This window comes from Kogia breviceps, chromosome X (genome assembly GCF_026419965.1).
Source record: "Kogia breviceps isolate mKogBre1 chromosome X, mKogBre1 haplotype 1, whole genome shotgun sequence".
Taxonomy (NCBI): Eukaryota; Metazoa; Chordata; class Mammalia; order Artiodactyla; family Physeteridae; genus Kogia; species Kogia breviceps.
In genome coordinates, this window is record NC_081330.1 from 18,893,797 (window position 1) to 18,920,444 (window position 26,648).

At 41.1% G+C, this 26,648-nt stretch overlaps 1 protein-coding gene across 12 annotated transcripts in view; it reads left to right on the top strand.

Moving 5' to 3' along the window:
* Window positions 1-26,648, top strand: part of ENOX2 (ecto-NOX disulfide-thiol exchanger 2) — a 290,277-nt gene that overhangs the window by 163,878 nt on the left and 99,751 nt on the right. The window contains exon 1 of one of the 12 annotated variants that reach the window (XM_067024236.1): window positions 17,332-17,390. The exons of the other annotated variants lie outside the window; for them this stretch is intronic. The gene's annotated coding sequence lies outside the window, so the exon portion shown is untranslated. Of the gene's footprint in view, window positions 1-17,331; window positions 17,391-26,648 lie in introns of those variants that run through there. 12 annotated transcript variants of the gene reach the window in all.

Below are 26,648 nucleotides of genomic sequence, written 5' to 3' on the forward strand. Positions count from 1 at the left end.
GAAGCAGAGAGAACATACAGAGTGAGTGAAGGAGAAGGAACAATGGGCAGAGAGAGAAGAGAGGGAGGTGCACACAGAGCCAGAGTCAGACCAACATAGAGAGTAAAAGACACTACAAGAGACAGAAAAACAAAAAAGAAGACAGAAAGGTAGTGAGAGAGAGAAACAAATAGAGAGACAGAGAAACAGTCGGTCAGACAGTTATGTTGGAGAAGCAGGGGAGAGAGATAGTGAGCAAGAGATGGGGAGTTAAATGGAGAGACGGAATGAGAGACAGACTCAGAGGCTGACAGGCAGCGAGATAGAAAGATGGAGAGAAACAAGCAAGGAGAGAGAAACACAAAGAGACCAAAAGAAACTGGTGCAGAGAGATGGAGAGGCAGATCCAGAAAGAGAAAAACAGTCAGGAGAGCTAGAAAGAACATGCCAGAGACAGAGATACAGAGAGACTGATTGAGAGACATACTGGGATACACACACTCAGGGAGACAGAGACAGAGGTAAAGGCCAACACAGAGAGAGAGATACAGAGGGACAGAGACACACCAGAAGAGACAGGGAAAGAGGGAGTGATCAACCAACTGACAGAGAGAAAAACCGACAGAGATCAGAAAGACTCGGAGCCAGATGAAAAGTGGAGAGAGAGAGAGAGAAAATGAGCCAACTAAATGCACAGAGAGACAGACAGACTGAAAGATGGCTGGGGGGAGAGAAAAATAGTGAGAAAGGAGTCAGTGACAGATATGGGGACTGACAGGAAGACAGAGCTCCAGAGAGAAACTGAAAAAGAGAGAGAAGGGGGAGAAAGGGAAAGGAAACAGAGAGGGAGGGGGAGAAAGAACAAACAAATAGAGACATGACAGAGACACACTGATACGAAAAGACCAATAGAAAAGTAGTCAGAAACGAGCAATTGGACAGAAAGACTCAATCTGTCAGAAGGAAACAGAGGGAAATAAAAAGAGAAAAAAAGAGATGGATGTTAACTAGACTTATTGCAGTGATCGTTTCACAATATATACAAATATCGAATCACTATGTTGTATGCCTGAAACAAATTTAATGTTATATGTCAATTACTTCTCAATTGTAAAAGTATGAAAATCAAAAGAGAGAGAGAGAAAGAAACAGAAAAACAGACTGGGAGGAAAGATTTGCAAAATTTGCAAACCAGATATCTGGTAAGGGTGTAGCATACAAAACATATAAAGAATTCTTATAACTCAACAACAAAAAGACAAATCAATCGAAAAATGGGTTAAGGACTTGAACAGACATTTCTCCAAAGAAGATATACAAATGGCCACTAAGCATGTGAAAGGAAACTCAATATCATTAGTCATTAGGGAAATGCAAATCCAAACTACAAGACACCACTTCTCATCCACTAGCTAGAATCTAAGAAACAGAAAATATCAACTGTTTTTGAAGATGTGGGAAATTGGGCCCCTCCTAGTCCCACTTGCTGATAAGGATGTAAAATGGTTCTGCTGCTGTGGAAGTTTGGCGGTTCCTCAAAAATCTAAACATAGAATTACCATTGATCTAATATTATAATTTTACTCTTAAGTACATACCGAAGTATATATCCTAAGTATATACTCCAAGTATATATGCCCAAGAGAATAGAAAATAGGTACTCAAATAAATATATGTGCATGCATGTTCATAACAGCAATATTCACAATAGTCAACAGGTAGAAACAGCCCAAATGTCCATCAGTACATGAATGGATAAACAAATTGTGATATATCTCTACAATGGAATATTATTCAGCCATAAAAAAGAAATAAAATAGGACTTCCAGCGTCCAGTTCTGCATCTAAGGAGCTTAGAATTCGACACTCAGTCCTAACAACAAATTAGATGTTTATAGCAGTTTTATTCATAGTTGCCATAACTGGGAAGCAACCACAATGTCCTTCATTAGGTGAACAGATAAATAAACTGTGGTACATCCAGACAGTGGAATATTATTCAGCACCAAAAAGAAATGAGCTATCAAGCCATGAAAAGACATGGAGGAATCTTACATGCATATTACTAAGTGAAAGAAGCAAATCAGAAAAGGCTACATACTGAATGATGCCAACTGTATGACATTCTGGAAAAGGCAAAACTATGGGGATAGTAAAAAAAGATCAGTGATTGCCAGGGGTTAGGAGGGAGAGATGAATAGGCAGAGCACAGAGATTTTTAGAGCAATGAAAATACTCTATATGATACCATAATGTTGGAAACATGTCATTCTGCATTTCTCCAAACGTATAGAATGTAGAACACCAAGAGTGAACCCTAATGTAGACTGTGGACTTTGGATGATTATGATGTGTCAATGTAGGGTCATCAATTGTATCAAATTTTACCACTCTGGTTATACAATTCTGATGGGAAATGTTGATAATGGGGGAGGCTATATGTGTATGAGGGCAGGGACTATATGGGAAGTCTCTGTATCTTCCTATCATTTTTGCTGTGAACCTTAAACTTCTCTAAAAAAATTAAGTTTCAATAAAAGAAAAGGGAAAAAAGAAGGGGAATAAAGAAATGAAATGCTGATACATGCTACAATGTGGATGAACCTCGAAACATTATGCTAAATGTAAAAAGCCAGACTCACAATTTCATAGATTATATGATTCCATTTACATGTAATATCCAGAATAAGAAATCTATAGAGACAGAAAGCAGATTGGTGGTTGCCAGGGGCTAGGGAGGGGGAAATGGGGCGTGACTGCTTAGTGAGTACTGGCTCTCCTTTTGGGGTGATGCAAATATTTGGGGACTAGATAGAGGTGATGGTTGTACAACATTATGAATGTGTTAAATGCTACTGAACTGTTTACTTTAAAATGGTTAATTTTTATGTTATGTGAATCTCACCTCAATAAAAAGAGGAAGAGAAAGAGACAGAGAGAGAAGAAAAAAATGAGACTAAGAGAGAAGTAGACAAAGAGAAAGACAGAGACAATGATAGACAAGGTGACAGAAAGAGAGATGGAAGAGAGCCTGAGAGAGAATCAGGCAGACAGACAGACTGCTAGAGGGAAAGGTAAACACAGACAGACAGTCAGATAACAGATAGATACACAGGTAGGCAGGCAGGCAGAGAGAGGGAGACGGACAGATGGAGTGAGATAATGACAGAAACAGAGGAGCACAAATAGAGTCTAAAGACAGGGAGATAAAGAGTACAGGTAGACACAGGAGAGGAGAGTGCAGACAGAGGACTAATGTGGGGAGATACACAACATAGGACACAGGAAGTGGGAAACAGACACAGAGAGAAGGAGGGAGATAAAAGAAAACTAATAGAGACAGAGAGAAAGAATAGACCAAGAGACAGACCATAAGACAGAAAGACAGACTATTGGGAAGGGAGAGAGAGTAACAGAAAAGCAGAGATAGGGAAGAGACTGACAGAGACAGACAGGCGAGAGAGACTGACAGAGACACTTTGTGATAGACCAAAAGACAAGAAATACAGAAGCTGAGAGAGAAACAGCAAGACAGAGAGACCTATGGAGAGAGAAACAGCAGTAAAAAGAGGCAGAGAGTCAGATACAGAGGGAGGAAGAGAGAGAAGGAAAAAGAGAGAAAAACAGTCAGCTTGACAAAGAGACAGACAAAAGTTCAAACTGATATAAATACATGTAAACAATCAAAGAAACAAGCAGACAGAAGCAGACTAATGGAGAGACAGGCTGACAGATTGCATAGATAGAGCACAGACAGACAGACAGGTATAGAAAGAAACTGACAGAGAGAAGCGAAAAGAGACATATACAGAGATAGAATGACAAAGAATTGAGAGAGACAAAGAAGCAAATGAACAGAAAGAAAGAGGCACAGAGTGTCAGAGAGACTGACAAAGGGACAGGAAGGCAGCCATACAGCACCACAATCACAGCCAAAGACAGACAGACAGAGAACCAGACATGAGTGATGAAACAGAGACATATTCAAACAAAGAGAGAGAATAGAAAGAGATGGTCAGGGGTCATTGGTAAGAGAGAGACAGAATAGAAGGCAGACAGGCAAAACCAGAAATAGACCAATCAAGAGGCAAAGTGAGATGCAGATGGACACAGGAGGGAGGGATGAGAGAGCGAGAGAAGAGAGAGAAATTGAGAAAGAATGCAGGGTGGAGACCGACAGTCAGAGCTGCAGGCCAACAAAGACATATCAACAGACAGAACCTGAGAGAGAGAGAAATACAGAGACTGGAAGCAAGAAGGTAGACAGAGAGAACATCAAAACAGACAAGGATAGACAGGAAGAGAGAGAGAGACATGGACAGACTGGGAGACTAACAGAGAAACAGGGAGACAGAGACAGAACCAAAAAACAGAAAAACAGACATCTGACATAGAGACAGACAGACAAAAATATGGGCAGAAAAGCAAATTGCAGAATACACAGAGGCACCCTTTCATGCCTCACCCCAACTCTCCCCACCATCACCACCACATATGCCCTTCATTGTTTAGCCTTACATAGAGGACAACGGGGAGGAATTTTCACAAGGTGCCTGCAACATGGTAGAGATTTGCGGGAAGGTTCAAATCATGCTGGGAAGGAGATGGAGTCTGAACTTCTTTGCCGTTTGGAAATATTCCAGGGCCCATGTGCTATTAGATAGGAGAATACTTGTCCCATGTCAATACTGTGAGCATTTGTTCTTTGTCAATACTGTAGGGTTTGGGTTGTTGTTAACTTTTTTTTAAGCAAACACGTGAAATCTCTCAGAAGTCCATTGTTTGCAGATTTCCCATCATGCTTCCTTCCTCCCTGGAGGTAAATGTTTTGTTTCTTTGATAAAGCAAACTTATCACTTTTCTCTATTACAGTTTTCTATTGAGTGTCTTGTTTTCATAGTTTAGAATTCATATAGCTCTCAGGCAAGTTTCTCTAAGATGTTTCTATTTAATATTCAGCTGCAGCTCCAAAGAGTTTAACATTATTTTCATTTTTTAAAATGAAAAATCTAGGGGAAACTTCTCTTCTTCCTATAAGCATTTCACCCTAAGTGTCTTCAAGGGACTTCTGGCTTTTTCTTCATTATGACTGGCATCTGATATTTGCTGCCCCCAACTGTATAAACAATGTGCAGATAAATAAGATGGGCTCCATAGGTGACCTTTTTGTCACTACCAAATCTCAGGTGATTTTAGTCAGCCCAGTTCCTGCCCAGAAGGAGGAAGTTATGAGCTAGATGCTAAGAACCAGCTTAGCCTTCCTCCTAGAACCACTGGACATTTGTCATTTGACCTGAGGGAACTAGAGAGTGAGAGGGTGTCTGCATGGTTTGTGCTTTGCTAAGATGGAGTACAGGGGACAGAAGTGGTCTGGTCTCCTGGAAAGTTCTCCAGCCTGCTTTGTGGAGGCCACTCACGCTATAGAGAGATGAACAGGAAAGTCAGTCCTCCAGAGCATCAGGCACCTAACGTTTGCAGGAGAAAAATCACACAGCATGTGATTTAAGATCTAAGTTGGAATGCTGTCTACTGGAACTGTATCCACACTTACCTGGAAAAAAAAGATATATTTTTTCTTTTCACTCTTTATGTAATTACTGGATTTTTAGAATTAGGCAGACTGTAAGATCATGCAGTCCTTAAGTCCCACTTAAAATCAAGGAAATGAAGGAAGAGTGGCAATATAGTATAGTAAATACTGTAGCCTAGTAAGTAGGGAGTTTAGGGTCAAAGACAGGCAGTGAGACAAAGAGGTTAGGCCTCAGGCTAACCTGGGCTCTGTGTATTCTGTGTTACATTCAGCAAATGTTTGACCTCTCTGTGCTTCATGGAAAATGGGGGGGACATTAGACTTATAGGGTAGTTGTGAAGAAATAAATGAGATAATGTAAGTAAGGAGTAATGTGCTTCCCACAGTATCTGGCACATAATAGATGCTTAATATGTTAGTTCTTATTGTTAGCTCAGAAAGAAGTGACTCAATAGAATTATGGCCTCTTGATTCTCAGTCCAGTTTCCTTTGAAAACTGGGATGTATGGAGTGCCCACCAGAGTATAGTGATGTAGTTAATATGCACTCTGCCTTTGCAGCACCAGCAGTGCCCTTTGTTGTTATTCTGAATTTTCACAACTTTCGGAGAAACAAGAGCCTAATGAGCATTTTCCTCTAACTACATCACTTCACATTTGCTTCTAATCTTTGGTCATTGTCTGCAGGCCTTCTTAAATAGAGGCTACAGCCTGAGTTAGAATCTGAATTGTCCACAGGCCTCCACATGTTGAATAAATACATCTGTCCAAAGACAATGCATATTCCAAACTCAATCAGAGCCACTTCCCCAAACTGGGGACTTGGTAGATCTGAGTAATACTCCAAGTCTGGTGCACATTGCTGCAAATCTCTATTATTGGAAGACACGTAGGATGGGGAACCATTCGTCTGCTTGTTGAGCCTAATTGCAGTGTGCAAAGAGCTTGATCAGCAGAGAAGCACTTTGAAAAGCCCTGCTTCAGGGGCACCAGGCCCACAGCTCAGAGTTGCTTTGTGTCTTAAAACAGGTCATCTCTATATAGTATCTGGAGTCACCCGAGGGGTGAAACTCCGAAGTAAATTCATGGAGATAGTGGTCAATATTCTGCTGAAATCAGGGGACACTTGGGCTCCTTTTATCTTCATGGACTATTACAAAATTGAACATAGGAATTAAATTCTGAAAATAAGTTGAAGCTCTTGGTATTAAGCCGGGAATTGATTCCAATTTCCTTATGTTTCAGCCTTTTTCATTTGAAAGGCCATTGCCTATATAAATAGGTTTATGGGAATTCAGACTTTCTGCTAAGTGCAAATTGCTGTCTTAGGTGCATTGGAAAAAAAATTTAAACTTGGTAGACTTGTCTCCCATCTACTAGGAGAGTACAATCTAAGACCACATGTAACTTACAAGGGCTTCATTTAGAATAATTGTTTAAGTTGTGATTCACGGATATTTTTCATAACTTGACTTGCCTACCTCCCTGGCCAAGGAAAATGCCTCAAATCACCCTTCCACCCAAACTTAAAAGCTTGAGTTTGATGGTACTAGCTGCCATCATCAAACAGCTTTGATCAACCCCATGGCACCAGTCTCCTTCATATTCCTGTTAATATATAAGAGTGGGAGATAAGCACGTATAGCACTCTTGTTATATTTTCATTGTCACCAGCCTATGTCACACTTGAATAGCCTTTTAGCTGGCCTCCTAGCCTCCAGATGTTTACCCATCTCTGGCTTGCACACAGGTGTCCCACTGTGATGAAGAGAGAAGACCCTCATAGGAGCCCTCGTTCTGGCTGTGCCAATGCCTGCCCCTCATGGACACAACCATCCAGCTTGGTTTGGGACTGGGGATAAGGGGCAAAATGTAATCATCTTCCCCATTCTTGCTTGAATAGACCCTAGTCTCGCTTTTAAATTCCTCATCAGCTAGTTGGATTTCTTCATGCTGGAAGACCAGCTTAATTGTTCTTTCCCTTGTGGTAGGCAGTTTTGGAAATGGGAAATCCTTCTTGGAGGGAAATGGGGATCTCAGATTCATATCAAGTTGGAGATGATGGCGGGGATGTTTAAAAGCACTGCTAATTAAGGCAGGAATAAATCTGGCCTCTGGTAGACACCAAGCACTGGTTTGCAGCTGTTATATTACTATCCTCAGCACTAAAACAAGGAGGATATCTTAACTAAAATATAAGAGAAGACAATAAGCAAGGTCCCAATATAGAGAAAGATGAGGCTGGGAGTTTATGAGAACTCTTGTACTGGCAGTGAAGCAGTTACACTTTAGTCCTCTAGGGAAATAAAGCCATGTCAGACTACAGATGTGGCTCAAATTCATGATTTTGTAATTGTTCTTGGAGTGTCCTGTCTGGATAGGAAAAATGGTGAGTACAAACAGTGTCTGCTGGCAAGCCCACTGACTCTCATTAATGGGAAGCTTAAGAGGAATGTGTAAGCTGGGAAATGCACTGGCCTTTCACCAACTGCTTAAACTGTCACAGTACCAATTTCTCTTCACACCACTGATGCCTTCTCAGAAGTGAGAACTTGTGGTCTGTTTGATTCAGGGGTTATAATTCATCATAGGCTGTGGAGAACAAATGACAGGTTCTGAAAGGGGGCTTAAACCTGGAGCTGACCAACCAAATTTTCTTTCCTGGCAGTCTTTAGTACTTCATTGCCATCTTTTATCTTTACTCTTTAAATCCTTACTTAAAAACCAGTTGAACTCAGGACTTTCTCTAAACTTAATTCATTTATACTAATGCAGGAGGGAGGATGAGCATTAAGCTCCATCAAATAGAGGACTACCTTTGCAACAGTAGATCTTAGACTGATCGGGAAGTTCACTGCATTGCTTTAGAACCTTCATTAATGGCACCTTTCAACTGGGAGCTCACCCGTGGAGGGAACTCGGTCCTTCTTCTTCCTCTGGATCTTCATACAGTAGCCACTGCAGCGTTCTGCATATAGTGGATAAGCAATAAGTGATATCACATGGACTGTTTGGTCTTTCATGTTTCTCGTGTCTCAGCAATTTAGAATCTAGATTGCAGAAAATAGAGGAGCACATTTTACTATGACTTCTTCCTCCAATAGTTCAGGTGCATTCTTCTTATCTTTAAATCAAGCCTATAGTACAGGCCAGGAGTCCCCAAATTTCTCCCCATCTGTGCTAAAGTACCAAGCTTTCTGTTTTGTTTTTTAAAAATTTATTTATTTATTTATTTATTTATTTTTGGCTGCATTGGGTCTTTGTTGCTACGCATGGGCTTTCTCTAGTTACGGTGAGCGGGGGCTACTCTTCGTTGCGGTGCGCGGGCTTCTCATTGTGGTGGCCTCTTCTGCTGCGGAGCACGGGCTCTAGGCGCATGGGCTTCAGTAGTTGTGGTACATGGGCTTAGTTGCTCCGTGGCATGTGGGATCTTCCTGGACCAGGGCTCGAACCCATGTCCCCTGCATTGGTAGGCGGATTCTTAACCACTGTGCCACCAGGGAAGTCCCCAAGTTTTCTGTTTTAATGTAAATTGTTTTCAAGGCAGGGATCATGTGAATCTAGATGTTGGATTTTATAGTTGTTTATCAATGATAGCCATTACCATTTGTGCTATACTTTACATTTTTTAAGAGCTCTGAATTAACAGAGGAAAGAAAAGGGAAGGAAGATACTGATTTAGCATAGTAGACAATATGAAGTCAAAAATACTTGGGTTCAAATCCTGGTACTGCCATATCCTAACTGTGTGATCTTGGATTATTTGCTTCTCTTTGAGACTCTGTTTCCTCAGCTTTAAAACAGAAGTAATGTCTCCGTTCCAACCTTGTCAGATTGTTGCAAAGATTAAATAAGGTAATACACTGAAATGCTCTAGCACAGTGATGGACACAAAGTTGAAGTTAGGGGTCTGTAAATTATTATTATGTCTGTGCTCCACAAAGACAGAGCAAGAGAATCATCCTGTGATGCAGTAATTGAGAGGAAATCCTTTTGAAATTTATGTTTTCTAAGTTTTTCTCAGTGTCTGGTTTTTTTTTTGGTTTTTTTGTGTTTTTTGTTTTTTTTGTTTTTTCTGTATGTGGACCTCTCTCTGTTGTGGCCTCTCCCGTTGCGGAGCACAGGCTCCGGACGCACAGGCTCAGCGGCCATGGCTCACGGGCCCAGCTGCTCCGCGGCACGTGGGATCCTCCCGGACCGGGGCACGAACCCATGTCCCCTGCATCGGCAGGCGGACTCACAACCTCTGCGCCACCAGGGAAGCCCTCAGTGTCTGTTTTTGAAAGCGTGATGTATATTTCAATTCCTGCCCATCATAAATGCAGCACATCATATTTTCTCACTTTATTGCATGGGCTTAATTAATAGCTTGAGTATTGTTAGGATTCCAAATTATTTGAAGCCTCCACATATCCAGCTGGTATCCCTATCTTTCTCCTTAAACCCTGGTGTGTGTATGATTTTTTTTTAATGTATATGAGTGTATGTGTGTGTGTTCATATAGACACAGACACATAGCAACAATCTTATGAAGAATTCAAAATGCTATATTTGGACCGCCAGATTATAATGTTTAATGTTATAAAGTTGAAAGCAGGTAAAGTAGAAATTTTTCTGAGTCTTAGATTAGACAAAGCCCCACACAATCATCTAATTCAACTCCTATTCCCTACCCTACCACCTCAATACAGAATCACATATGACACGTTCCTGACAGGCATTCATCTAGCTTGTGTTTAAATATTCCAAATGATATTAAGATCACTGCTTTAAAATGCAGCTAGTCCCTTCTCCATGGACCTCATGGGTTCTTGTGGGGATCCCATGAGATGACATGTCAGTGCTAGACCATAGTGCTGGGTACCTAAAAGTTAACTATTATTATCACTTTGTAGTGGGACCACTCTAATTATTACAAATGTATTTCTTGTATCAAACCTTAAGCTGCTATGGTCCTCTAAATATTTGAATACAGCTCATTGCTCTCAAGTTTTCTCCTCACTAAGCTAAATATTCTAGTTACTTCAAAATGCACCTCATAAGAGTTGGTTTCCAAATACTTCACCCCAGTCGCTTCCCTTTGGTGATATTTTAGTATTGCTCTTATTACCTGCCCATCACAGCAAAACACAGCAGCCAGAGCAGAAAACAGTGTGTCTGTTATTTCTCAGCCTCTAGAGTCCACTTAATTAGGCTTCTATTAATATAGCCTGAGTTACATCTGCTTTTCTGGAAGCTACTTCATATTGTTATCTCATATTCAAGTTGGAAACTAATCCCCTAGATCTTTGTAATGTGAGATACAGTGAAGTCATATTTCCTCCATTCTGTTCTTCTATGGCTACCCTCCATTTTTTCCTATGTTACATTCCACTTTCATAATTCTGGATTTGTCGTTCCAGCCACTTTTCCTCACATAAATAAAGATAGATATAATAACAAAGCCAGGAAATAGTGACATTCACTGTCTTCTTGTTTAGAATATTCTCAGCAATTTGTTAGTCCAAGTGCTGGTTTTCACCATCACCTTAGCACCACTCTGACCTTCATGAAAGCCATAGTAAATCACGTGGTCTGATTCTTTCTTGTTTCCCAGAGCTTTCAGCTTCTGCTCAGTTCTGTCCTATCTGCAGGAGAAATCACATTCTACTCTAGCTTGTCACAACAATATAGAGTAGTGGCTGGCAGTATAGTGTATGAGAAAAAGCATGAGCTTTAATAGCAGACCGATTCAGGTTTAAATACTAACAATGCCACTTCCTAGCTGTGTAGCTTTGGACAAGCTACTTAAAACATCTCTAAGCCTTAGTTTTCTGTGGCTTTAAGGTTTTAACAAGATAACTTCTATACAGTAGTGCCTAGAAGATACTCAATAAATGGTGGTGACAATTGTGTTTGAAACTCAGTTCTGTAATCAAGTATGTTTACTCCCAAGCTTTATCTTATCTACAGTTGTAACAAGCAAGCCTGTTATAACTTCCTCAAAAAATCATATATTAAAATATTGAATAGGACATGGGCAAGTAGAGAGCCCTGTAGCAACTATTAGAGGCCTCCTTCCCAACTGTTGTCAATCCATTCATCCCTACTCTGAGTACAACTCTTCAACCAGCTAGGAATACCGCCATAACCAAATTATCATCTGATCCATATTTATTCATCTTTTTTATAAGGCAACTCTGAAGGATTTGCTGTAAAGCTGTCATTCTAGTATCCTTTTCAAAGAAAAAAAATATCTTTACTTAACCAGACATGTTCTCATACTGGAGTCTCTGGTCACCACTTACTTTCTTAAGTGCTTATACATCATCTGTTTAATAAACCATTCTTTTACAATGATAGCCAACAAGCTCAGCAAGCTGTCATTTAAAAAACTTTGTTTCCCCTCCCTTTGAGAAAGAAAGGGGAGAAAAGCATAAGAAAGATGGTCCATGTGGTCGTAAGGGTAGCTTCTCAAGCTTTCTTTTACTTCAAAGGCAACACTGCAGTACACCCTGGACCAAGGAAAATTATATATGATTATGTGAAAACACTTAACTTGGCATAGGTTTCTGGGGGGAGGAGGCAGTGGTTAGAGCTATCTGGAATCAAAAGGCTAATTTTCTTTATCAGAAACAAAGCTAGTTTGACTCTCTTGAGTTCCTCATGTTTAAATATTACATTGTTCTCTGTCTCTCCCTCTCTATCCCCCTTTAATTAGTGTATCCATCTGTTTTCCTGGTACTTAGGGGAGGCTCATTGGTTGGTAATCACAGCTATGTCCCTGGGCTCCTACTTTGCAAATGTGCTTCACATTCATGACCTTCCAGGCTCAGGTAACAGTTGCTCTTTTCTGGGATTCTATTGCTTATCTTTGTTGGCACCTGTTATTTCCTCCTACTTCACTCAAGCCAGAAATTTACTTCCCTAGAGTTTCTCAGACTACTCCTCAGTGAATCTGACCCTTTGCTTAGATGTCCCTGACCCCTTATTAGAAAGTAACTATAACCCAGGGCCTCCAGGACAAAATTAGGATCCAAAATTCCCATCTATCAGAAAGTATATGAGGGATGGCAACTGTGCCCAGCATACCATACCTTTAAGAAATGCTCATTAGCAAAAATGAGAAGAGTCCAGAGTGTCAAATGGATGAGTGAATGGAAGTAAGGATGAGCAGTTTGCAAGCTTGAACACTTTTGCCGGCAGTTGGCTGAGTGCCCTTGCACTGATTCCTCTGGCTCCTTCTCCTTAGTCAGAAGGCATGTGTATTCCTCTCAGGGCAATCTTCTCAAACCAACCATGAAGCTCCTGCAGGATCTGGTCTTAACTTTCCTATTCAGTACCATCTCCTACTCTGTCCCCACTACCGTGGTCAACATGGTTTTTAAATCAAAATTTGAATAAAAAATTAAAACAAGTGTTTGGACCAAAGACGCTTTTTAATTTATCCATATTGCAGCCCCATTTTACAGAGAAGGAAACTAAGCTCCAAGAGGTTACTTAATTAACCCAAGGTAATACAGCAAGTAAGTGGTAATTCTGGGACTCAGATCCAAGTCTGTCTGACTCCAGAGCCAAAGCTCTTAACCATCATTGTGTCTACCTTTGATGCCATTTTATTCATGAGTGGATAGAATGCTGTGAAAGGCAGACAACCCTCTGCCTGAACACTTAGGATGAACTGTGGCTTTACCAGACACTCCCCCTCTGCTCTCCACTCAGATCAGTATTCTCACAGATGTCCAATCTCATGTATGCCTGCCCCTTTGGTTTACCTCATGCTGTTCCCTTCCCACCCCTTTCACTTGCACTTTAACCTCTTCCTCCTCTCTGACGATGAAATTGTACCCATCGTTTAAATTCCATTTGTTCCAAGAAGGCTTTCCTCACCAAATTCTCCCCTCCCATGCCCCTATGGCACTTGTTGCAACTCCAACATTTAGCACTTTATTATACACTCTTTAGTGTTTATGACTCTCCTTGAAGTCAGAAATCATGTTTTATATTTTTGTGTATCTCCATATCACCATGAACAGGGTCAGTTTTATAGATGTTCAATAAGTATTTGCTTTGACTCTAGTAGATATATAATAATCAATCTAATTCATTGTGTAATATGTATTGAATATTTTCTGAGAGAGTTCTCCTAGCCACTCTTCCCGTTATGAGAAATTAAACCTATGCCACAAGTCTTCAAATGAGTGTAAAAATACTTTGCAATATCTAGACACAGTACTAAAATCTCTTATCTTTGACTTGCACTCCTGACAACACCTAAATTAGTATAACAGGACAGTTGAAAAGGGTACTGGTGAATTAACTGAACCAGGCAAGATGTGGGTTCTACTGTCATCTCTGACACTTATTATGAGACCTGGGACATGTCCTTAACTTCTCTGAGCCCTAGTTTCCTTATCTAGTAAATGGGGATAATAATACCTATTTTTCCCCATCTTAGTGGGTTGTTAAGAAAATGTAAATGAGAAAATAAATTTATCGGCATGTATTGTAAAATGTAAAGCATTATGCAGAACTGGGCTATTAGAATATTATATTTTCTAAGAATTTTTAATTATCTGGGAAAGAGCCACAGTTATCAATTATTTAGAAGTAATTCCATTACTTCCTATGGAAAGGACTCTAGCTTAGTCCTCAAAGCAAGTACTAGACTTGGCACAGGGTTTCTGTGAGTTGGCCAGGATTCCTTCAGTGATAGAATCATATGTTCCTGATCTAAAAATGGACCACTGTGGGCACAAAGAGGAAACCACTTTGTTTTCACTAGGTAATAGGGCAGCTCTCTCTGGCTGCACAGTTGGGGCCTTTTGTAATAGTACTTGCTTGCTGTGCTGCCCTTGGGGTGAGTTAATGAACCACTAGAGAGCTGCTGTGAATTAAAAAGGTCATACCTGACATGAGCCATTTCAGCACAAACATCCTGTTCTTTTCCCCTCTTCAAGGGGGAGATTTTATTTAAGACCATCTGTGATTTAATGAAAACTTAAATTGTGTGGATGGCAGAATGGCCCTTGCAAGTAAATGTCAGGAGAGAAAACCCACCAGGAATTACAGGATCATAAAATGTGAGAGGTGAAAGGCCCTTTAGGGATTATGGAGTCCAACCGCCTCATCTCACAGGTGAGGAAACTAACATCCAGAAAAAGGAAGTGACTTATTCAAGATCACACAGTAAACTTAGTGACAGAGCTGACACTAGAAGTCAAGTTTCTCCCAAGTCTTCATACTTCTTGTTCACCATACTTTCCTCTACATCTGTTCATTTAAGTTAGACTTTAGCAACTTTTTAAGAAGTGGTAGCAATTTTAGTGTCATTTTCTAAATTGGAAAAGCTGCCTCTAGTCTACTAGCCAGGAACAGCTGGAATGTCCCATCCCCATTTATTTAGAATCGGGCATTTACTGCTTTTAGGGAAATCATTTTCCACACCTTAAATTTTCTGTCATCTCCGCAGAGGAGTCAAGCAACTATTTCACATCTACATACTACACGGTATTTCTAAGTTGTTTAAATCTAAAGGAAAATGAACAGGCACCATCTTCACGAGTAGCTGGGTGGCATGGTGGGCTAGAACATCAGAGTAAACTGAAAGAGTGAATTTAATTTCAATATAATTGACAGGGACCTTGAACAAGTCACTTAACCTGCCTCTGTCAAATGGAAACCACAGTACTAGCAGCACGCACGGCTGTGTTCCCTCTCTGGTCTGCCCTTTTGCCCTTAGATCGCACTTCAACCAACACCTTGACTCCAACCCCCACTTCCTCCTGAACCTTCGAAACACTGTCCATCGAATTTTCTTGGTTCTCTTGAAGACCTTTTCCTGCTTCCCGTTCCCTTTACCTACCTTAGCCAACTGGCCGCTCTTCTGAGTGTTGTGATGGGGCTCCACAAGTGCCCTGGGCTACCTACGTGTCCTGAGATTCTATCATTAATATTTGATGCTATATGTCAGATTTTCCCAGATTAGGAATTCAGGGCATCTAGCTCTGCTGTAACCCCGAATCCTGAGTATCTTGCTCTGGCTCCCTGGATCCTGTACCTAATACATTCTATTCTTAGGTGACTTCCTTTGAGTGGCCAGACCATTAAGTGTGATTGAATAATACTTTAGATAACAGGATTGGGGTGATCTGAAAGCTGTGTAATTTGGAAGCGTTTCGTGTGTGTGTGTGTGTGTGTGTGTGTGTGTGTGTGCGCGCGCGCGCAATAATTTAATCCCTCGTACTTTGAAAAGAAAAGATAAAAAATATTCTTTACAGATTGGATATGTCAGGTAAACTGCTTTAAGAGTCCGCAGTGCTGATTGTAACTTAAGGCAAAGGCAAATATGTGAACTAAATCCACACAGTGAACCTAGTTCCACTGCTCTTCTGGGAATCAGGGTGCTGTCTGTGACCAGGAGTGGCTGCCCTTCTTCAGCTAAAACTTCCTTTTTCCCCCCATGTGTATTTTGCTTCAGCTATATGTCTTTTAAACTCCGAAATTAGGGTGTTGTTGAACATTTTAAGACTCCTTAAAAGCTCTCCTGGTGACAGACTATAGTAATCCATCTCCTCAGAAAACTGCTTTATGGAGTGTGTTAATACTGGTGAGCTAAGGAAGCACTGATTCTTTTGGGCTTTCTAGTTCTAGCTAAAGTCACTCACTTGGTTGTTGTGAATTCTTCAACCCTTTGAGTCACTTACGGGACTTCTGTAGCCATGGCTTTATCTGTGGCAGATCTAAGGTTCACTTTGGTGGGCAGGGTGACCCTATATAAAGCATGTCCCAAGTATGGAGTAGGAAAATTCTCAAACTGAGTAGCAAAAAATAGTAAGTTCCAGTGATGTCTCCAAGCCACTTTGGCCTCAACTTTGGAGAGCAGCAACTAGTAGTATAACCTGCATTGACCCAGAAGAACAGAGGAAACAAGATTAATTCTCAAGGCACATGGGACCTGAGCCTCTTCTAGTCAGCACTCTAGAGCAGGGTTCAGTAAACTCTAGCCTGTAGGTGAAATCTGGCCCATTGCCTGTTTCTATAAATAAAATTTTATTGGAACATAGCCATGCCAATTGTTTACATATTGTCTCTGACTGCTTTAGACTACATGTGCAGAGTGGAGTAGTATGACCGAGGCTACATGGCCCACAAAGCCTAAAATATTTACAATCTGGCCCTTTACAGAGGTTTGGCAACCTCTGCTCTAGATTAAAAACTGGGGCTTGAATGGAAATATAAAGGTTGCTTGGATTGCACTGTTAAGTGGAAGTAATTTGTAAGTTATATAGCTACAATCCCATAATACTTTTTGAACAAAATAATTTTGCTGTGTATGCTTTTTAAAAGTTCACACAGTAAAGAAAGATGTGGAAATCACAATAACGACACCCGGGGAAAACACCTATTAACATTTTGGCATATACCTTTTCTGGCTTTATGGCCAGTGTGTCAGTTTTTAAAATAAAAACAATTGAAACATATGGTACACACTGTTTTTTAGCCTGATTTTTTCACTTATTAATGTATCTTGGCATCTTTCCATGTCAGTAAACATAGATCTACATCATTATTCCTACTGGCTACAGAGTATTCCATTTATAAATATATCATTTAATTTATTTAACCAGTCCTCTATTATTGGACAGTTGGATTGTTCCTAATTTATTTTCTTCTTATGGCAATGCTGTGACAGACATTCATCATATGTATGTCTTTTCACACTTGTATTTTTTATATTCTTTTCCAATTTTTCAGAAATCATCAGTTACTTTTATGATGTCAAAAAATCCTACAGCCCTCTCTTTTAGGGTGAATGGATGTTTCTATAAATGGCAAGAGATTTCAATTGTATTAATGCAGACACAGAGCCAGAGGGACTAGGAGGTCACCTTCCCTCACAGGTAGGTTGAATTAGTGTACCCACCTGAGATCATTAAATAACAGTTTTGCCACTTAAAGCATGTGCATCTCAATAGGTTTTTGTGGAAGCTTCTAGTCACATTAAATATTAAAGACTGACGGTGAAGCATTGCTTCAAGAGAACATAATGGCCCAAAGGAAACTGGAAGGCTCTATTAAAAGAATAGACCAAAAAAAGCCCCACAGCACTTCTAGCAGGATCAAATTTCTGATGGAGATAATAGAGGTAGCAGTCAGAAGAGGTGAGAAAGACAGGAAGGCGCTCTGCCCTGTGGAAATGGGCTAAACACAAAATGCACTGGAGGCCCAAGAAGCTCCTTTGTGCCCCTGAGCATTATTAGGGGAGACGGGAAATGGGCACAGAGGTGGCACTATCCCTAGACTGCTCCTGTGAAACAACCACATCCCCATTGCTGCAGCAGGCATTCACACGAATGAGGTTCTTAGGTCACCTTAAAACGCCCTAATTCAGACTTATTAGAGATTCACCTGAACACAAGGAACTCTGCTGACTGTAGGTAAACTGCCTGGCTGGGCATTTTTCAGCCGATTTGGTAAACAGGGAACCAGTGTGTGGGGAAGCATAAAAGTCAGTGTTAACCAAATCGAATAGTTCAATGACATCATGGAAAAGAAGAGAGCAGCAAGAAAATTGTGTCTGTTTGAAAATACTCAGCCAGTAGTAGAAATGCATTCTCCCTGTGGCGATCCATTGTCCAGATGGAAAAGCAGACTGGGCTTTAATATTCTGCACAATCATTCACGTGTGAACGGTTAGCCTTTAAAAATGAGATGTCAACACTCGGTTTTTACCCAACACTTTCCTTCCAAGTTGCCTGAAGTACTCCGTGACATCAATGATAGGTAAAGAGATGCTCAATTACCCAGACATGGGAGGCAGAGAAATTTCTGCTTTCTTCCTTCTCAAGCCTGTGATCCTCAGTCTTTCTGCCCTACCACTCACAGGCCTCTCTTTTCCTTCTGCACACTGGCTTCAAGAAGAGAGCTGTCTGGGCTTCGCTGGTGGCATAATGGTTGAGAGTCCGCCTGCCGGTGCAGGGGACAAGGGTTCGTGTCCCGGTCCGGGAAGATCCCACATGCCGCGGAGCAGCTGGGCCCGTGAGCCATGGCCGCTGAGCCTGCGCGTCCGGAGCCTGTGCTCCACAACGGGAGAGGCCACAACAGTGAGAGGCCCGCATACCGCAAAAAAAATAAAAATAAAAAAAATAAAGAAGAGAGCTGTCCTATGGCTGCCCTCCCTTGTCTCTCTCCTTCAGAGGCCAAGCAATAGAATACTATTTGCTCCGAGATCCCCTCTGCTTAAATGATCTCACAGGACACTTCTTCAGTAGCAGCCAGGGTACCAGCAACAGAGCTGCTTGGAGGACTTTCAGGAACTTTACTGACTCTTAACCCAGAGCTTCCTAACCTTCATTAATTGTGTCATATACCTCCTAGTTTGCAAACTTGTGAGAGCAATAACTAATATCCCAGTGAGAGGAACAAGTGCTATCTCTGCATGAAAAGCCTGCCTTGCTTTCCTACACTGAGGGGATGTCTGCAGTCCCTTGGATAAGTCTGCCAAGCTGGAAACCCTGCTATAATCTGGGACACAAATCCGAACTGTATTGAAAACAACAGGGTCTATCGCTACTCAGCTTTTTCTGTCTATCCACATCTTTTTTTCCTTCCTTTTTTAAAAAATCAAACTTTTTTTGTGATCATTGAAGATTCACATGCTGTTTGTAAGAAATAATACAGAGATCCTATATACCTTTCACCCAGTAACATCTTGCAAAACTGTAGTACAGTAGCACAACCAGGATATTGACATTGGTGCAGTCAAAATGCAGAACAGTTCCATCATGTTACCCTACCTCCCTCCTGCCATATACCAGCTACTAAAGTTTTACATTTAATGTTTAAGTCTATGTTTCATCTTGAGTTAATTTTTGTATAAGGTATATGATTTAGGTCAAGTTTCTTTCTTTCTTTCTTTCTTTCTTTCTTTCTTTCTTTCTTTCTTTCTTTCTTCAGATGCCCAATTGCCTGAACAGCATTTGTTGAAAATCACTGAATTGTTTTTGCACCTTTTTCAAAAATGATGAATATTTGTTTGGGACACATCTTTTTTACCCCTGACAGTATCACCTCCATCCACATCTCCAAAACTGACAAAAGAGAGTTAAGACAGCCAAGGATGTTATGTCAGTGTGCTTTTTAGTAAATAATACTATAGAAATAATAGTAGCCAACATATATGGAGTGTTTCCTATGTGCCAGAAACTTTTCATACCTTATTTTATTTATTCCTCACAATATCCTGTAATGCACATACTATTATTACCATTTTGCAGATGAGAAAACTGACTCAGAGAAGTTAAGTACTTTGTTCATGGTTAGTGGTGAATCTGAGAGTCAAACCCACGTTTTGATTCTAGGGCCTATCTTTACCACTAGGCTACCCCTTCTCTCAACACCAGTTCTTCATGTGCCAGACCGTCCAACCACCCTGTATAAGAACCAATACTCTAATCTATAATCATTATAATGAGAGCAACAAAGGACTTATTCCTGTTTTGAAAGTGATGGTAAGTCTGCACTGGTTTACAACAACCCCTGGTTTATATCAATGACCTTCTCACTCTTTAGGAAGAAATTCTAACTAGGGCAACAAACCCCTACATGTCACCAATTCCACCTGTCCTTACCAGCTGCTACAGTATAAACCATCAAACTGCTCTGAGGCAATGCTTCTTTCCCCATTCCATTCTTGGCTGTGTGATCCTTCTGTATGTATATGTGTGTTTATATGTGGGGGACAAAGGGAAAGAGGGAAGGCTAGTGAAGGTTTGCAGGGACTTGGGCCAGGGTCAAAATTGGAAAGAGCAAACAGAGGAAGGGAAGCAGAGGCTATAGTTGGACTGATTTTCTGAAACTCCAATTTGTTAGTTTTCTAGTAAGAGAATCATTACTCAAACTTCCCTCTTTCACCCATGTTGCTTGGGATCTTCACCCAAACATGAACATATTGGTGCACTGGATGATCCAGAAAACCACCTGGAACCCCCTCAATGACCAGTCTGGCTAAACATTCTTTATTGAAAGCTGCTATGGCTCCAGATGCAGTTGTTATTGCTGTGAGGCCTCAAACACATGGAAAGTGTATATGGAAAACTTCCTAGCAGTTGAGCAGCCTGGCTGATTAGCTGTGATGCTTTTAGTGTCTCTGAATTTGATCTGGGCCAGTGCTTCCTAAATTCTCCAAAGATGACCTTGTATTATGTAAAGGGAACATTTTTGTTGATTATCAGACCTTGAGATTCACATTTCCTTATTCTCTCCTACTTAACTGCTTGCCTTCCATTTTGCATTCATTGAGCTTTGGGGAAGCAATATTGTAGTTTGAGCTGGTTGGAGGGGTGGGGAAGCATGAAGGCATAAAGAGGACAAAAGTAGAAAGGTAGTTGTTAATTAACAACATGTGTTTTAGAAAACGTTTTATTCAAATTCAAAGAGAACTCAGCTGCACAAATCCATGGGTAATACAAAAATTATGATGGAGTTTTTTCACGGGTGAAAACCATTCCTCCTCATGGCACTTGGAAAATATCGTGACACACCAACTCCAAACACCTAACTTATATCCTGGTTTCAGAAATTTTTCCAGAATTCATGACATTTTAAGCTGTCTGAAAATGCCTATAAATGTGTCCATGGTAAAGCCAGGGGGAAAGAAGGAAAACATTTTATCTCTGGAAGACAACCTTGAGCTATGAAGAAGGGTTCTGTGGGCAATGATAGAGATTTTGAGTTTAATATTCATTGTTTTATTAATGAGGGTGGTCAATCTGAGGCTGTTATTACAAATACCCACTTACCCCTTGGAGCACTTGAGCTATAGAACTTCAAGGACAATTTGGACTAGGAATGAACATAAGCGCTTTGAGTCTCATTGCCTAAACAGTCTTCAAGTTTCCAATTGCCTTTCCTATCTTGCAGATTCTTTCCTCCTCATTGAAAGAATTCCAATAGCTGAAAGGCCACAGGCATTCTAATTAATTTTTTTGTACTGGAAAGCAAGACAGAGAAGTCATCTCCTGCCTCCTGGAAAAATAAGATATTCTTTTCTCTTTAGAAATTGTCTCTGGGGAAAAAGGCCATCCTCCCTACCTGCACTTCCCTCCTAGAAGCATCCCTTTGCATAAGGAATCACCTTACTTTGATATCTTGGAAGAGGGAGTGAACTGTACTGGTTTGAGAAAATTAGGAAAGAGAAACCACATGGTAATTTAAACAGAGGAAGTTTACTGTAACTATTAACAGTAGTGGGGGATTGGCTAGTGAAAAGTAAAGATAACTGTAAAGAATGTAGGAATAGCAAATATAAGGAGCAGCCACTATACCGTAAGACTGAGTTAGAGCACCCAAGAGAGAACCCTTCCAAAAGGGATGAGATCCAGACGTTGCAGGAGAGGGCACAGCTGTGGTTCACTGGATAGCAGAGAAATTGTTGTGATGCTTTGCTGGCAGAACTTTCTGGAATTATGACTCCTGGAACTTTCTAGAAATTTGCCCAGTGGAACTTTTGGAAAATCTACCCTCTACAGTGCCAGGAGAGCTGTTCACAGGGAGGTATCTCAACATAAGACACTCCACTACAAAACTGCCTGAGGGAGGGGTCCTGGGAGAAGCTTCTGGGTGCTTCTGATTACCACGTACTACAGAAACTGCATGCCAGAAAAGCTGCAGGCACTGCAGGAACCTAGTGCTGGGAAAGCTGTGTGTGCTGCTGGAGATAGAAAACGGGGGGCCTAGGCTGCAGGAGCCTGCCAGGTGAACATACCAGCACACTGGAACCAGGAAACACAGCTCCTTCCTGCTGAAATGTCTCTCTCGTGCCCCCTACTGACAGAGCTTAACACTCTGCCAGCTGGCAAAGGTCAAATATTTAAAGGGCCCAGAACTCTTTACACAGAGCAAGCAATAAGGGTGAATTTGAAGGGAAGAGGCAACAAATTGATAACTGGCACACCAACCTAGCTCAGGTAATAGTAACTCTCTAATAGTGTTAGCTCCTAGCCCCAGCTCATGTTCTGAGTGGTCTCTCTTCCTTTTACAATTTGGGATGAGGAGATAGAAATCAGTTACCCTTTGTCTCCCTGTCTTTTATCGCCTCTCCCCACATCCTATGTAACAACAGCCACAGAGGAAAATAGCAGCTATAGCTCTTATCTCCACTACTCAACCTCTTCTTCTCTGACTACTAAAATCAGGTTACCTTCAACTCTTTGTTCTCCAGCTACCTTTGCTGTACCAGTTGGGATGGGGACAAGCATTTACTTAATGTCTAACATATAGCAGACTGCAGTAGAGGTGGCAGAGTTCAGTGCTTAAAAGCATGGGCTTTGGGGCTTCCCTGGTGGCGCAGTGGCTGAGAGTCCGCCTGCCGATGCAGGGGACACGGGTTCGTGCCCGGGTCCGGGAGAATCCCACATGCCGCGGAGCGGCTGGGCCCGTGAGCCATGGCCGCTGAGCCTGTGCTCCGCGATGGGAGAGGCCACAACCGTGAGAGGCCCGCGTACCGCAAAAAAAAAAAAAAAAAAAAAAAAGCATGGGCTTTGGAGTCAAGCTTGGATTAGAATCCTCACTCTGCCACTTACTGCCTGTGTGATCTTGGGCAAGTTGCTTAACTTCTTTGAACCACCATCTCTTCAACTGTAAATGGATTTAATCATACCTGCAACTCAAGAGTGTTGTGAGGATTAGGCATAAGTAATGTACCAAGTATAATGCCTGACACCTATTGCTCCTCCATAAAGTGAGAATCATAATAACTCCTGCCTCATCAGGTTGTTGTAAGGATAACATGCATATAAAATGCTTAATGCAGTAAGTTACACAGGAAGGTGCTCAATAAGTGATAGCTCTACATAGAGGTGTACCTATCAGGCATTGTGCTATGTACTTTACATTTGTTAATTTGTTTACTGTCTTATTTCCCCTTTGTCTTCCCCCCATTCACCCTAGCCTCCCTACTCTGAGCTTCTGCCTACAGAAGGAACAAAAACAATATTCTTGACCAGCTGACTGCCTGCTGCTCTCCTGAGCAAACCTAGACCACCAGCCAGACACTCCTCTCAGCCCAGAGGCCCTCTTGAGATGGAGACAGAAGGGCTTAGTTATTCATTCTGGCTTATGACAAAAGGTCTCCATCCCTTGGCAAAAAAACTAATTTCCTTAGTAGTTACACAATTGCTTCTTTGAAGTTGGTTACACACCAAGGGAAGAAAGAGCCAACTCACAGACCTCTAAATCATCCTAAAATCGAAGTCTCATTCTACTTCCAGTCATTAGAGAGAGACTGGGAAGAAAAAGGAAATGAGACCAAATCGTGTTGAAAAGAGCACGTTTTTCTACTGTCAGAGCGATATGCCCCCCGCAGAGTGCAGACCAAGTGACACAAAACTCCTCCTTTATTGAAAAAACTTCAGGTGCTTAATAAGCAGCCATTTATACTCACGTATGAATATTTGGTTGGTCTACTGCATAAGTGAAATCTCTGGGTAAGACATCTTAACCTTTTTTGAACTCATGCAACTTAGCAGGAGGCAGGGATAAACGTAAAAAGTGGAGAAGTCTGTAACTGTCTAATCAGTCTCCCTGACTGGGCATGCTTGTTAGAGCTCTTCCACTCTATGGAGGCTGAGCCATTATCTTCAGTGTATATTCCATAGGCATCAATCCTACCCAAGGAGCCACTGCTTCACAAGGAAATCCCATACATAAGGGAAAGGGCTTTGTTTTGTTGGAGATCTCTTTTTTTTTTTTTTTTAACATCTTTATTTGAGTATAACTGTTTTACAATAGTGGGTTAGTTTCTCCTTTACAACAAAGTGAATCAGTTATACATATACATATGTTCCCATAACTCTTCCCTCTTTTGTCACCCTCCCTCCCACCCTCCCTATCCCACCCCTCTAGGTGGTCACTAAGTACAGAGGTGAACTCCCTGTGCTATGCGGCTGCTTCCCACTAGCTATCTAATTTACATTTGGTAGTGTGTATATGTCCCTGCCATTCTCTCACATCGTCACAGCTTACCCTTCCCCCTCCCCATATCCTCAAGTCCATGCTCTAGTAGGTCTGTGTTTTATTCCCTCCTACCACTAATCTCTTCATGACATTTTTTTTTTTTTTTTAGATTCCATATATATGTGTTAGCATACGGTATTTGTTTTTGTCCTTCTGACTTACTTCACTCTGTATGACAGATTCCAGGTCTATCCACCTCATTACAAATAACTCAGTTTCATTTCTTTTTATGGCTGAGTAATATTCCATTGTATATATGTGCCACTACAGTTGATGAGGAGTGAAGGGGCCATTTCTGGGGTATTTCCTTGGAACTCACAAATAAATACTTGTAGCAAGTCCTTTGCCTCCTGGCTACTGTGCAACATGCCATTTGAAACTGTTCATTAGTGTGCACTCCAAGTTCCTTTGTATGTGCAACTTGCAATCTTCGAGGTGTCCCAGGAAGTAAACTATACATGATTTTCCTGTGCTTTTCTTTGAAACATACATTTGTGAGAATTCCTACTTTGTTGATTCTATTATTGTTGATTGTATTATTTCATTTATTCCTACTTATTTTATTTTATTACTAAGCAAGAATTTCAGGTTTAATACCCCAGCACTAGGGTATGCTGAACACTTCATACCCAATGTTGTTGCTTAGACATTCCTTCCAGGTAGAAATTGTGATTCTGACTCATCCATTTACCCAGCCTATAACCAAGGACATTTGCAACTGGCATCTACTCACAACGGCTAGTATAGCTGCAGCCATCACCTCTAGAGAAATAGGAATTAGTCACCTTGCCAATTTCCCACACATCCTATCCAACTTTCTGAGCAATTTCATTAGCATTCCTACAAAGTAAAATTACCACTAAATGGCAAAGACAAGCTTACCCAAACCAAGGCCTTGGAATCCAGCCAGTCCCCCAACAGAGAAGCAATTGCTACTCACTGCAACACAGTGAGTGGACATGTACAGGTGGGGATAGATGGCAATAAGGTGCCTAAGCAGAGACTGCATGTTCACGTGGAGTGGATCTGCTACCCAGAGGCCTGGATATTGGACTAGCATAACAAAGGATTTTAAAGGGCACAAAAACATGGCACTTTTATTTCCATTGCTTCTAATGGTTTGAACAAAGAACTCCCCGTTGTCCAGCCTCTGCCATTTTTTAAGAAAATTTTTGCTTTCTCTACTCAAGCAGGAGACAGCAAGCACAGCTACCCAGTCTCCCACTATATGTCTCTGCTTCCCAGCTACCCCTACCTGACTCACCTTCCATTGCATGGATTGGAAACACTATACATGTTGGGATTTTTTTCTTTTGAGGCTCAAAACATCACTGAGAGGCATTTTAGAAAATCTCTTTACAGGAAAAAAGAGCATGTTTAACAGATTAAAAGTGATTAGAAGATCATCCCCTGGGAAAACAGAGTAAGAGGAGATAGATTAATATTTCTGTTGAAAAGGGTTTTTTTGCATTGGGTTTTAATATAAGTAATAACTTTGATCACAATGGTTTTCTTGAACATTAAGACAGATTACTTAAGGAGACTGCAGCTGTGGGTAGGATTATCTGCTTATTATGCTGCATGCCCAGGTGAAGATAGGTCCACAACCTCCAGGCTGATATTTGGCCAATGTACGCTGGATGGTCATACCAGTTTTAAAATATTGGAAAGCTTCTCTTCCAGTTGGTAAATAGGTACTGCCAGGTGCCCCATAAGTGATAACCAGCCATTCCTGCCAATAAATAATCACTGTCCAGATCCCCCCCTAAGTGACTGTCTGTCACCCAGGCCATCCTGATCCTCCTGGTATCCTTCAGACTTCCCACAGTCTAGCAATAATGGATTGACCTCTGACACAACAAGGGGATTTCCTGGGCCCTACTCCAGTGGTAAGGTTCTGTTTGGTTGCTCATGCCATACTGGTGTTTGAATATTTTGAATATCATTCCTAGTTCCCCTGAGCTTATTCCCATGGCTTCAGGTCATTTCTGTAGACAGAACCAACCAGCTAACCAGAGAACCCCTAGTAGAGTTTCTGTTCTGCTCTTATGTAGGCTAGCTTCAGTTAGTGAAAGAAGAAATGAATAGGGAAAATATTAGCAAGATTAACTTGGGGAAAATTTGTACAAAATTTGGGGAAAGCA